Source organism: Oryctolagus cuniculus, chromosome 4 (assembly GCF_964237555.1).
Source record: "Oryctolagus cuniculus chromosome 4, mOryCun1.1, whole genome shotgun sequence".
NCBI lineage: Eukaryota > Metazoa > Chordata > Mammalia > Lagomorpha > Leporidae > Oryctolagus > Oryctolagus cuniculus.
The window spans coordinates 119,539,549-119,553,026 of record NC_091435.1 but is presented as its reverse complement, the minus strand read 5'-3'; the positions used below and the strand labels follow the sequence as shown (position 1 = coordinate 119,553,026).

At 44.5% G+C, this 13,478-nt stretch overlaps 1 protein-coding gene across 6 annotated transcripts in view; it reads right to left on the bottom strand.

Annotated features, from left to right (window-relative positions):
- Positions 1-12,734, bottom strand: part of B3GALNT1 (beta-1,3-N-acetylgalactosaminyltransferase 1 (Globoside blood group)) — a 41,248-nt gene extending 28,514 nt beyond the window's left edge. For 2 of the 6 annotated variants that reach the window (XM_051859093.2, XM_051859098.2), the window contains exons 1-2: positions 12,082-12,734; positions 5,946-6,041 (exon numbers count right to left, since the gene is read on the bottom strand). The gene's annotated coding sequence lies outside the window, so the exon portion shown is untranslated. Of the gene's footprint in view, positions 1-5,945; positions 6,042-11,624; positions 11,761-11,889; positions 12,025-12,081 lie in introns of those variants that run through there. The other 4 variants (XM_051859092.2, XM_051859100.2, XM_051859094.2 and 1 more) reach the window with 3 other exon arrangements.
- Between the last annotated feature and the right edge of the window lie 744 nt (positions 12,735-13,478).

The following is a 13,478-nucleotide window of genomic DNA, read 5'->3' as shown; positions in this document are numbered from 1 at the left end:
GGAAAAAAGTCTTACATCCTTGAGGGAAATTTCCCTGGTAGTACTTTCTCAAACTAAATACATTAATTCATAAGCAAAGCAATATAAAACTCCAGGATTCAATTGACTCAATTGAATATCTAATTATTTTCACAACCCACCACAACTGCTTGAGGTTGGCAGAAACCAACATAACCAGCGATATCCGACCAATGCTTGACTTTTCTCTCTCTAACCGCTGCACCCTCTTCAATTCACTTTGTGCATATTACAATCTGGAGACCATGAAAACCACTGGATTCCAGGCTGACCCCAGACCAAATAAAGCAATCTTAGAAAGTGGTGGGGTGACTCTGCTGCCCTAGACCCAGAGTACAGTGCTTGGGTACCTCTGGAACCCATTAGGAATGCAGAGCCTTGGTTCCCACCCTAGACCATCTGGTCAGAAATGATACTTTTAACTAAATCCCAAGGAGATACTTGGACATTTACAAGTTGGAGAAGCACTGTATATCCAATTGGGTATTAACATTTTTGACCTTCAGTTATCTGTAAAATGAAAACAACACTACCTTCCTCACAGATGTAGTGATGACTACATGCAATAATGGGTACCAAATATTAAGAGAGGGCTGGCACATAGCAGGAGCTAAGCAGATGATACTGCTGTTATTATTTAAGTTCACACTGCATACTTCCTCTAATTTATTCTGATTTGCCTATATCCATTTGCAAACTCTGTTGCTACCTCCCAAATTTGTCTTATATGATACTCTAAAATACAGCTAAATATGAAAATAAATCCTGTTGAGTCCACCATCTTCCTCTAAGTAAGCCTTCTTATGGAGTCCAAGGACTCTGCTTCCTCTTCAATCTTCAAGTGCCTGATGTCCTGCTACCCTGCAGATGCAAGTCCTTAGCACTCTTGGTAGAAGTCCAGATGACTCCCTGCATAATGCTCCTCTCTCTCATGTTCCTTCTTTTTGCCTTCTTTGTGCCATATACTGAAAAACCTAGAGCTATATGTGCTATTTTTTCTTGTGGCCTTGGCTGCCCTATTGGAAAAACCAAGTTTTGTTTTTATTTATGAAGCAAAGATGGATGTGTGTTCCCCCAGGTCCCTAGCCAGTTCCTGGGAGAATGGACACCTACCTCGTTACACAAGGACTTCTGGATGCATGTCACCTTTGTTTAGAATAATTTTTAAGGGAACTTAAGAGGGAGAGACTTTGGAATTTCACCTGTGGAGTGGAAACTCTGCCTGGGAACTCCTAATCTGGACCCTGAAGAAGCTACTCCAGGATTCTCCAGCCCTAATAACTTCAGGCATTGGCATCTTTCCCTTGACTGGTGATGTTCAAATCTTAACTGCCTATTTCTTTCTCTTCAATTGTAAATAAGTTTCTGATTATTCTACCTCTGCTGAGAGTGCTTTGCTGCCTATGGATTATTCAGCCCTGCTAAATTCTGTGGATTCAACTTAAGTTAGCTTTTTAATGCTACACTGCCCCATAGTGTTCCTACAGCCGGACATAACTTGGGAATAACTGTATTATCCAACGTCCTACACTTCTTCTGGCATATGGAGGATAGCTACAAAGTACCTGAACCTTTTCCAACTGAAATGCAAGTATCCAAAGGGCGTCAGGCTACTTTACTTGATGATTGTGCATATCTGGTAAGGTTTACATTCTCTTTACCTTAGAGCACACAGCTGGACATATAAAAGGGAATCAAATTTTATTTACTGAATGAATGAATGACAATCAGTATATCTGCTTAATTTAAAATTAAAAATGAAATATCTGTCAGGGCAAACAACAGCTTATATTAAAAAGAACTTGCTTTCTACTTTATCCAATGTTTTCACACTCCTCTCTCTCTCTGTAATTCTAGCAAGGGTCTTTCCTTGGTCTTGGCACTGTAATAAGCAGTTTTCATCTTTCTGCTCGTTTGATGATTGCCGTAGTCTGTCCCTTCCTAAACTCCTGTTGAAATTTAATCCCCATTGTGAGGTATTTGAAGGGTAGAAACTTAATCCGAGTATGGAGTTTAGAGGTAGGGCCTTGGGAGATTATTGGGATTAGGTAAATCATGAGGGTGGGGCTCCCATGACTGAAAACTGTTGGCTCTACCAGAAGACAGAACCCAGAGGTTACACATGCAATATCATGTGATCTGTCTCTCATACATACTCCAGCTAGGAGGCCTTCAACGACCAGCTGAAGCCATTTGGACTTTTTGCCTCTAAAACTGTGAGCTAAATAAACTTCTTTTCTTAACAAAGTACCAAGCCTCAGACATTTTGTTACAGTAATGAAGAACTGACCATTTTGAAAACTCAAAATGATAAAAAACAACCTTATGAAGTACACATCATTTTCATAACATGTATCTTCTAACTGACAGTCTGAGTTTTGGAGATTGGCTCCAGAATCCAAGTGTCTTCACTTGACAAGAGGAATCTATGATGGTTGTTCAACAACATTTCCATCCTAGCTTGTTTTATCTTGCTGATCCAGCATCTTCACACATTTCTCCAGGTAAGGTAGCACCAGTTTTTCCTCAGAAAGATAAAGAATTTGAGCCAGATGCAGCCTACATACAAATCATCCCAGATGGGTCTCAGCAAGCCTTCTCCTCCAAGGTCACTTCTCAGCAATGGAGAAATTGCTAAATGGAATAACATTAATGAATGAATACCCCATGCAACCCTGAATAAGTTGGTGACTTAATGAACACTTAGATGTCAAAAACAATGACTATCAGGAGCTAGCAAAGATTCATTAAAAATACCCCATCTTAGTAATCTCATTCCCATTTCAACAGGGTTCCTCTACCAGATCAAGGAAAGCCTCAGATAACACTCTAAGACTAAGCTCCTACGGAGAGGACAGGGCACTGAAAGGTCCTGAGGAAAATGGGAGTCTAATGACAGCAGCTAAATGGTTCCAAAATGGGCAATCCATCATAACCAAGGCATAAGGTATTCTTCATATAGTTATTTGCTCAACACACACTTTTGGGATTGTGCTGTACTCCAAGAATATAGTACTGACCAAAACAGCCATGGACCTGATATCTCACTTATATTCCAAATTGACTGGAACATCTTTGTCAACTTGGGAGAAAATCTCTACAGTTTAATTATAAGACTATCTTTCACCTTTTTTCACTTAGTATTTCTTATTAAAGACAAATGAGTGTAGCCTTATCCAATTTTGCAGACAAGAAAAAGCAGGTGAGGGCTGGTGCCGTGTTATGTTAGGTAAAGTTTCTGCTTGTGGTGCTGGCATCCCATATGGGCCCTGGTTCGAGTCCCAGCTACTCCACTTCCAATCCAGCTCTCTGCTTATGGCCTGGGAAAGCAATGGAAAATAGCCCAAGTGTTTGGGCCCCTGCACCCATCTGGGAGATCCAGAAGAAGCTTCTGGCTTTAAATTGGACCAACTCTGGCCATTGCGGCTTTTTGGGGAGTGAACCAGTGGATGGAAACCTCTCTCTCTGTTCTCTCCCTCTCCCTGTCTGTAACTCTGCCTCTCAAATAAATAAACCTTTAAAGGAAAAATAAAAAAAAGAAAATCAGGTTAAAAAAAACACAATAAATTCACTATAAGATGTAATTACAACCCAAGAAGTCTTCAACAAACCAGAATAAGGATAAAGCAAGGTAAAATCTGATGTGAACAAATTTATTCTTCTATATCAGAATTCAAAAAACCAACTGCACAAGAGCAGGATGGAGGGCCATTTTAACAGCAGTAAAAACAGATCTCAAGTTTTCAGTGAGTACATGTTCACTATGAAGAAAGACAGTGATGTGAAGGAATAACTGGGGAATCAGGAAATAAGGATTCTAATTCTAATAGCAGGCCATGGCAAGTCATTGAATTCAGGGAGTTGCTTTTCTTACCAAAACTTTAGAGAACTGAGTCAGCCTTGTAGAATAGTGGGTTAAGCCACTACTTGTAACATCAGCATCCCATACTGGAATGCTGGTTTGAGTCCCGGCTTCTCCACCTCCGATCAGGCTTCCTATTAATGTACCTTAGATGGCAGCAGAAAATATCCCGAGTACTTGGGTCCCTGCCACCCACATATGAGACCAGGAAGGAGTTCCAGGCTCCTGGTATTAGCCTGGCTCAGACCTGATTCTTATAGACTTTTAGAAAGTAAACCAGCAAATGGAAGATCTCTATATCTGAGCCTCTCTTTCTTTCTTTCTTTCTCTCTCTCTCTCTCAGTAAATAAATTTTTGAAAAACAAAAAAAAAACCCCAAAACTTTAGGTGACTGAGATAGGACACCTCTCAGGTCCCACCTAGCTCCATTAGCACACAAATAATCTTTATTTTTGTGCACCACTATGTCCCCAGCACCTACTGGAGGATCTGACATACAGAAAGCACTTACGAGTGACAACACCGACAGAAATTCTGCAAGCTAACACTCCCCCAGTACACATCCACACACACAAAAAGTCCCAATATATGCTTGGGCTCAAGAAACAAAAAAACTTCTAGACAAAGCTTCCATAGCCACAAAGGAAGGATTTTTAAAAAGCTCATGAATAAAATAAGCATGGATTTCAAAAAAGTTTTATACTAAAATAGTACCTTTTGATTCTGTTTTTCCATGAATTTTCTGGAGCATATCCTCAGATATGTTCCATTTTAAGAGTGGCTGACAAGATAGGTTTAAGCTACAGGGTGGTAATCCAGTTGGTGAATGGTTTACTGTCTACAAGGATTGGATGAAGGACCTGGAGATGTTCTGTTCTGAGGAAAAGAAAAGCTTAGAAGTCCAGGGTAGATGCTGCTAAATATTTTGAACTCCAAAAAGCAAATGGAAACCCAGAGGTAAAAACTAATGAGAGGCTTCAACAGAGACCACAAGATCAGTGGAAAGCATCAAGTGGCTGTGAACAGTGTCATAGAGGTCAATTTCTTACTGAAGTTTACATTCTTCTATACAACTTGCCAAGTCCTTTCTAACTCCAACAGTCCATCACTTTGTTATTTACAGTGTTTAAAACATAGCTTATAGAAAAGGTTTTAATGTTGTATAACCTTTTTAAGATTGAATCTGTAGTATTCTTAGGGCTTAAGAAAAAAAATCCACATGGAACACCAGTCTCTGTGGTGGAGACACATTTTCAGCAGAGAATGAGTACTAATATCTATGCTCCATTACCATTTCCCAGCTCTGCCTTGGTAACCCCTGCTGGTTGCAGCAGCAGCACCCTCAGGTGTATTCCAAGAGGTAAGATATTTCAACAGCAACCTAAAAAGAGCTTAACATTTTGGTTGAGTATGAGTTTAATATGTAAAAAAGAACATCTGTCATTCAAGCCTGATGGGAATGGAAGCTTGCTGCCTCAGTGTGCTGAGGGATTTTTAAAGACATTTTTAAATAAGACATATACTGTTTGCCAACAAAGTTATTTCCTGTCTGTAAAACATCCCTGTATTTGGGAATCTTTTACAGATATCTGGGTTGTGGCTCACAGAGTCTCTGGTCTGAGGAAAATGAAGACCAACCTAAAGCAGTAAGATTCAAGAAAGACACAAATGCAATTTTCTTTTTTCTTCTACTCTATCAGGACTTATATCTCACAACAAGCAACAACATCATTAATAATTTGTAATACATGCTGGGATTTTAAGCAGGGGTTTTTTTAAGGCAAAGTGAAATTCAGGGCATCATAGATGTCTATAGTAGTCTATGGCAATTTACAAAGTGTATTTTGCAACCCTGCAACATGAATGTCACTCTCAATCATATTTTTCAGGGACCTGTGCAGACCAGGTATGGATCAAACCAGGACCTAAATACAAGGCCTTCAACTCCAGATGCAATGTTTCTTTTGCCACAGCCCAGTGCCTGCATTAGAACCCAACCTCACACCCAATCCCATAGCCTCAAGATTCCTGGGCAGCAAATAAAGTCGAACAAAAGTGGATGTACCTTTGCACTCAGGTGTGGGCAGTCTGAGAGCAGCAGATGACACAGAAGCCAGTGGGAAGTGGCACCAGAGTGACCAAGTCAGGCAAGCTAGGAAAACTGGAGCAAAGATCATACAAGTCAGGTAGGACAGCAGCAAAAATGACCCAAAAGCTGGGTTTTCTGTCTCTGCTTTGTTACAAACAGCCATACCACTGGAGAAGGGGACAGGGCCACTGTTCTAGTTAACAATCCTTCCCACTGCTATTGTAAGTTAGGAATATTACTGATCTTCACTAATCTTCCCTTTCAAGTCATGTTACTGATTATCCTCCCTTTAGTTATGTGGCATACTTCATTCATTCACTCATTTGATATGCTAGACTTTTGTCAGAGGCTGTGGCAGCAGTGGGGAAGATGCCCTCAAGTTGGTGACACTTAGTGCAGAACATGGTGGAAGGTTCTAGATTCCAAGCTTGAGATTGAGCCTCATGAGTGAAACCTACCTGGAAAAGATGGAAAGGTGGTATAAGGCAGCCTAAAACTCAAACATCTCCAAATTAGTGATCAAAATCCACAGCAGGAAGCTGAGTGAAATTTTCACTCTCAGAATGTGTTAATGCCCAATAAAGGTATAAGTTATAGAACCTGTATCAATATGTAGGAAGGAGCTATTTAATACCATGAGATGATAGTCAATGATCTTTTTTCCTCCTAGAAAGTAGATACCTTCACCTTTGAATATGAAGTCTGTAACCAAAACACAGCCAAATAAAGTTCCAGGTAAGATACGTTTAAGGCCTCACTGTCATGCTGCAGGTAGATGACAGGGACTTGTGAAATGTTTTAACAGGAGCAGGGCTTTTTTGTTCTAACTTTTCTTGTTGTTGAAAGAATGACACACAGACAAAAACATAGCTAGAGAAAGAGATCTTCCACTTTCCAAATGGTCACAATGCCCAGGACTAGGCCAGTCCAGAATAGGAACCAGGAACTCCATCCAGGTCTCCCATTTGGGTGGCAGGGGCCCAAGTACTTACACACACACTCACAATCCCAAGCGCATTAGAAGGGAGCTGGAATGGAAGCAAGGCAGTTAGGACTGGAATCAGAGCTCCAATATGGGATGCTGGTGTTGTTGCAGGTGGTGGGCTTTAGCCTGCTGCGCACCATGCAAGCACCTGTTAAGAGGCTGTTCAAAATGCAAGGCTTGGTTGTTTAGCAGAAATCCATGTCCAATCCCTGAGATGGGTGTGGTGAAATGAGAAGGCCATGCCAAGATGGTGCTGGCAAGCAAGCGTCAGTTACTCAAGAAATGGCTTCAGAACCCACCTGGTAAAGGAGCCTGCCTGGCAACAGGAAGTGATTGGTTATGGTATAAACCACTCCTTGACCAGATTGGTTGCCTTGGCTATATAAGTTGCTGCACCAACTGAAATAAACGAGTCTGCAAGCTGCTTGCCTCCAGCCCATGTTCACCCTACTCCCAGTGTCTGTGTCATGACTCCGCGCCTCTTGTGCCCACCACGCTCCTCCTCTCAGAATGAATCCACAGCAACATCTGGCACCCAACGTGGCTGAGAGAAAGTGTGTTGGATCTGGCAAGGTCTCCCCTTGATTTCAACAAGTAGGCTCCTCGGTGTTTTGTGTGCTGTTTGATTCTGTGAGGGTAAGCACAGAACCCCCTCCTATGCCCCTTGCCTTGTCCTTATCCTTAGCCTAAGTGACCCCAGGTTAGGCACACACAGCCCAGAGGCGTAATGCCACTTCTTGGCTCCTCCTTTACTTTCGGTTTGCCCGGCAAATTTACCTAAGGGACTGATCATTCCAGAATTCGGAACCAAGTCATCTTCTCTCACTCGAGAGAGAGGTGATGCTCCAGAGACACTGTGTGGGCATACGGCCTTGACCTAACCAATCAAGGAAGTCTCCCACTAAACACAGCACATATGTACAATCTAATACACCACTGTCTGTTTGTCTAGCATAGGGAACCCCCTGCAGAATGCCACCAGCCACTGAAGTGCTAGGAATTTGCTTTGTTATGTCAGCAGTACTGTGGGTGTCTCCTTTGGCAGTGACGCACCGCTCTTAAGCACTGAAACATGGAAAACATATCCCCTTTCAGGAGCCCACACAGATTACCAAGCACAATGAATCTGTGAGTGATAAGAGTCTGTCACTTCAGGCCGCTGCCTCACAGGCAATAGTTGATGACTTGGGGAGAGAGAGCTCTGACAGTGAAAATGACATGACAGCAGACAATGCAGCAATGCCTAGTCAGCCACCCCTCAAATATCTGTGGGATGAACTTAGATGACCTTGAGGCGATAACCCATGCAAGGTCATCCCGTCCACACCCAGTGAGGATCCCCACATTTGTGGCAGTCCCTGGGCACCCCAGGCTCTCAGGGAAGCCCCCAGACCCCATCCCACCCGCATGTTTTCCTTTAATGTTGGAGCAGACACAGAATTGAGGCCTTGGATTCCAACGCCCATAAAAAGGCTTCTGCTAACCAAGGGCCAAGGATATGCTTGTGTCATTCCAGAGAATGCTGGACAACCCATTTGGGTACCAGCCAGAAACATCAAGCCTGCAACTGATAGTCAACCAGAAACAGTTTAACAAGACAGAGAGAACGCCTTGTTAGCAGACACACCTGCTACTGACTGTCAAGCTGCTGTCCTATCATCCTGCCCTGAGGTACTGCCTGCAGCCACATCCACTACTGATCTTTACCCCACTAGCTCCAGTCAGCCATTCGAACAGCCAACAGCCTGCATGTGGTCACGCCATTCCTTATTACCATTGTTCCTCATTCCTACCCCCATCTGAGCAAGCACTCCTGTGGTCTCCTGTTTTGAGGGCTGATTAGTCAACGACGAGTAAGACCCCCTGGGAGACAACCTAAGACAGGCATAGCCACAAATGGAGATCACATGGAAATGGTATGGCCAAATGGTATGGACAAGGATCATGCCTCCTGTTGATCAAAAATAAACGAAAAGGAGGAAATGTGATGGAATGAGAAGGCTGTGCCAAGATGGTGCTGGCCAGCGAGTGTCAGTTACTCAGGAAATGGCAACAATGATAACAATGGTTAGGGCATAAACCGCCCCTTGACCAGATTGGCTGCCTCAGCTATATAAGCTGCTGCACCAACTGAAATAAATAAGTCTGCAGGCTGCTTACCTCTAGCCCGCTTTCCCCTGACTCCTGGTATCTGTGTTGTGACTCTGTGCCTCTTGCCCCCACCACACTTCTCTCAGAACGAATCCACAGCAACATATGGGCAAACTTTTTTCCTCAAAAAGGCCATTTATGGAGCCAGTGCTGTGGCACAGTGGGTTAAAGCCCCAGCCTACAGTGCCAGCATCCCATATGGGCACTGGTTCTAGTCCTGGATGTTCCACTTCCAATTCAGCTCTCTGCTGTGGCCTGGGAAAGTGTAGAAGATGGCCCAAGTCCTTGGGCCCCTGCACCCACATGGGAGACCTGGAAGAAGCTACTGGCTCCTAGCTTTGGATCAGCTCAGCTCTGGCCATTGCTATTATTTGGGGAGTGAACCAGCAGATGGAAGACCTCTCTCTCTCTGGCTCTACCTTTCTCTGTAACTCTTTCAAATAAATAAAATAATTCTTAAAAAAGGACATTTAACAAATATTTTCTCTTCCTGTTGAAGTGAAAGGGACACTATGAGAAAATGACTTGATCAGCCCTTGTCCTGACTGTTGATGAACAACTTAATACTTTATCCCTTTTAGTATTTTTTTGGTGCTAGTTAATACTATTGGTTGAACTCTGTAATTAACACACAATTATTCTTAGGTGTTTAACTGAAAAGTGATCCCTATTAAATATAAGAGTAGGAATAAGAGATGGAGGAGATGTACAATTTGGGACAGGCTCAATCGGACTTGCCCCAAATGGTGGAGTTAGAAATGTGCCAGGGGATTCTAATACAATCCCATCAAGGTGGCATGTACCAATGCCATCTCACTAGTCCCAGTGATCAATTTCTGTTCACAATTGATCACACTGATAGGTCTAAGAGTCAAAGGGATCACACAAACAAGACTAGTGTCTGCTAATACTAACTGATAGAATCAAAAAGGGAGAGAACGATCCAACAAGGGAAGCGGGATACACAGCAGACTCATAGAATGGCAGATGTCCTAAACAGCAATCTGGCCTCAGAATCAGCCCTTAAGGCATTCGGATCTGGCTGAAGAACCCATGAGAGTATTTGAGGCATGGAAAGCCAAGACACTCTGGGGAAAAAAAAAAAAAAAAAGAAGGACCTAAATGAAAGATCTCTGTGAGATCCCAGTAGAAAGAACGGGTCATCAAAGAAAGAGGTACCTTTCTCTGATGGGAGGAGAGAACTTCCTCTTTGACCATGACCTTGTCTAAATAAGATCGAAGTCGGCGAACTCAAAGAGGCTTCCATAGCCTTGACAACTCATGACTAGAGCCTAGGGAGATTACTGATGCCATAAACAAGAGTGTCAAATTGTTAAGTCAACAACAGGAGTCACTGTGTACTTACTCCTCATGTGGGATCTCTGTCCTTAATGTGTTATCCAATGTGAATTAATACTATAACTATTACTCACACAGTATTTTCCACTTTATGTTCTGTGTGGGTGCAAACTGATAAAATCTTTTTTTAATATATACTAAATTGACCTTCTGCATATAAAGATAATTGAAAATGAATCTTGATGTGAATGGAATGGGAGAGGGAGCAGGAGATGGGAGGGGTGCGGGTGGGAGGGAAGTTATGGGGGGGGAAGCCATTGTAATCCATAAGCTGTACTTTGGAAATTTATATTTACTAAATAAAAGTTTAAAAATAAATAAATATTTTCTCTTCAATACCCAGCTCAGCTACTCAACTCTGCCTTTGTAAAAAAAAATGAAGGTAATACAAAACAAGTAACTATAGAATGCCTAATCAAATGTTATTTTCAAATGGGTACATAATTTGGAAATGTTTGTTCTAGCCCATGGAATACCACTGATGTACATCAATAAAATCTAGTATCTTCCACCTTTACGTTTCCTTATGACTCCAAAGGGCCATGGTAGAGAAAAGGGTACCCTAATGCTAGTAACACTCTCCCTTCCTGATTTAGTTCCTAGAGGCCAGGCAAGACTGATACATACTACCTCTAACTATGGATGCTCTAGGGGGAGGAGCAAATGGCCTCCTCTTCCTAGCTAATTCCTTGTCTTCAGGGTCAGAAACACAAGGGATTGGAAATTCGAATCATCTACCTTAATCTTCTGGGGTTTGTTCCTTAATGACTCAGAGCTTCAAGGAGCACATGTTACCTCCTTGATATAGCTTTATCTAACAAAGCAGTCATGTCCTCAGGGCTGGCACTCTAGAGCGCAAAATAAACACAGGGAAAAAAAACATCTTATTTCTGCCCAGCAAATCTTTGCTCCCTAGACCATCAGAGAGAAGGGGGAAACACCAAATGCAACAGCCACCCCTGCTTGCTTCTGGCATCTTTCCTCTCTGCTTGGAAAAGTGCGACTCCACTACATCTTTAAGATTGCTTTTCAGATGCCTCTAGTCAATCACTCCTCCCTGGCCACCTGGGGTTGCCTCCTTCTGCCCAATTCCTGGCTTTAGATCCACACCCCCACTCCCCCAAGCCCTCCTCCCAGCGAGGTACCGTCCCACCACTCACGCCGGGCGGGCCTTTTCCGGCGCCGCGTGAACGCATTTGCCCCACACACCGACCGGGTCCTCCAATACCCCCACACCGTCCCCAGCTCCTCCGGGATTCTTGGCGGATCCGCGCGGGCGGTGCGAAGGCAAGCACGGCTCCCTGGGGTGGGGCGGGGAGGGGCGGGGCACAGGGGACAACTTGCAACCGCGGCCTGGGCCCGCCACGCGCCCCGGGGGCCCTCCGCGTCGCCCACGGCGCTACTATGCCCCTACCCCGCGCTCACGGGAGCCGGGAGCTGCAGGCGGCTGAGCCGGAGCAGCAGGGCGACCCCGGATGAGGGGCAGAAGAGGGAGTGGGCGGCGCCTCCCGGCCCCGCCAAGCAGGTTCAGCTTCCCCTAGGAGGGTGAGTTCCGAGAAAGGCCGGTCCCGGGGCCACACCCGGCCCCCGGCACCAGGTCCCCTGCCTCACACTCACCTCACCCCACGCGCGACGGGCACTCAGAGGCGGGCGGCGGGCGGCGCTCCTTCCTCCCTCCCCCCCACGCACACGCAGGCTGCCTGCAGTCGCACGCACGGCCCGGCGCGCTCCGACCACGCGCCGAGGCCGTTGCCGGCGCCCCTCGCTCGCTCGCTCGCTCGCACGCGCGCGCCCGGGACAGCTCTCCGGGGCGCGCGTTCTCGATGCTCGCTGTCACCCGGCGTGCCGAACGCCCTGGAGTTAGGCTGAGGCCGGCAGGGCGAGGATCTCGGTGAGAGACCCGTTTTGTTTTTTTTTCCGTCTTGCCATCTTTCCGAGCTGTACAGATGCACCACTTGGAGGCAGCCCCGGAGTGATTTCCCTGTTGATCTCCACACCGAGCTAGTTAAGAAAGAGGAACCCTTGGGAGGAGTTCTTTGCGCTCTCAGAGGAAATGCTGGTTCTCCTTCCTGAATTGACCGGGAATGAGCGGTAGGGATATGCCAGGCTCCCTCGGGAACTGCTCCCGCAGCTGTCCTCTGATCTGGCCAGTCCAAGACGGTCTGCCTCACCCCGGATCGTCCCCATCCAGGGCTTCCTGGGCGGAGTAGAGCGGCTTTAAGACGCAGGAGACTGGATGCGTACTGGTCTTTGGTTGGAGGTGGTTGCTTTACTCAGCAACAACACTTCCCGTTTTGAATAGGCACCCCTGAAATAGTGCTGTCTGAAACAATTCTTCATTCTGGTCACTTGGTTGTGGGACTGTGAAGAGCTTGGCCCCCACATCACCTCATAAAAACTGAAAGAACAGTTCAGTGGCCACCAAGATTCAACCCGGTTAACAGTTTACCAGGATTGCTTTCCCTCTCTTAAATACTTGAGCCTGCACTTCCTAAGATGACATTCTTATGCACAACCACCACACCATTATCACAAGTAAGAAACAACAAGTTGATAACATTATCTACTATTTAGTACACATCCAGATGTCCCTAATTCTCAAAACAAGTCTGATACATCAGCTTTCTAAAAGTGATCCAATCAAGATTCATACATTGCATTTGTTATGTTTACCTCTTTTAATATAGGACAGTCCCCTACCTTTTCTGTTTTCATGGTATTAACTTTTTAAAGTTTCCCAATTCATCTGCCCCTTTTTGTCCTTTAGCTCTCAGATTTCTGGTCAGCTGGAAGGAAGGTTTAGAGACTTAATTTGATGGTGAGAATTCTTCATAGGTTACATGAGGCTTTTCATACTGTTTTCCCTCAGGGAGAATATGAAATATTGAATACATAATATTAGTCATCCCAGTATTAATGCTCACTAGGATAAGGAGGACTCCTCCTGATTTCTTCACTATAAAGAATTATGAAAATGTTTGCATTTGTGGGTAGTGACTAGCATGTCAGGTGGA